The sequence below is a fragment of the Palaemon carinicauda genome, chromosome 11 (genome assembly GCF_036898095.1).
Source record: "Palaemon carinicauda isolate YSFRI2023 chromosome 11, ASM3689809v2, whole genome shotgun sequence".
Lineage (NCBI taxonomy): Eukaryota > Metazoa > Arthropoda > Malacostraca > Decapoda > Palaemonidae > Palaemon > Palaemon carinicauda.
The window spans coordinates 157,046,784-157,047,319 of record NC_090735.1 but is presented as its reverse complement, the minus strand read 5'-3'; positions in this window follow the sequence as shown (position 1 = coordinate 157,047,319).

Sequence of the window (536 nt, the reverse complement as noted above, 5' to 3'; positions counted from 1 at the left end):
TAGGGATACAAAGACACCCACCCTCAACATTCCCGAGGCCTCTCTCTGTGCACTATTAGAAATATGCACCAAGAAAGCTCCTTTCACTACCCATAAGGGCCATATATTTATTCAGAAAGATGGAGTCGCTATGGGGTCCCCTTTAGGCGTCCTCTTTGCTATTTTTTATATGGGAGTAGTCGAGGAGAGAGTTTTTCGAAAAATCAGTAAACCAGATCTCTATGTGCGCTACATTGACGATACTTTCATAAAAACGGCCAATCAGGAGAGCATAGAAGAACTTCGCTGAATTTTCGAGGAATGCAGCTCGCTCAGGTTCACCCTAGAGCACAGCTTCCAAGGACGTCTCCCCTTCCTTGATGTCCTTGTAGAAACAAGCAATAATAGCTTTAATACCTCGGTGTACGTAAAACCAACGAGTCTCGGCCTATGTCAGAATGGTGACAGCGAGTGCCCAGTCGGTATAAAACTGCCAGCATTAAGGCTTTTATTCGGAGAGCCATTTCTCACTGTTCTTCGTGGAGAGGCACCCACGA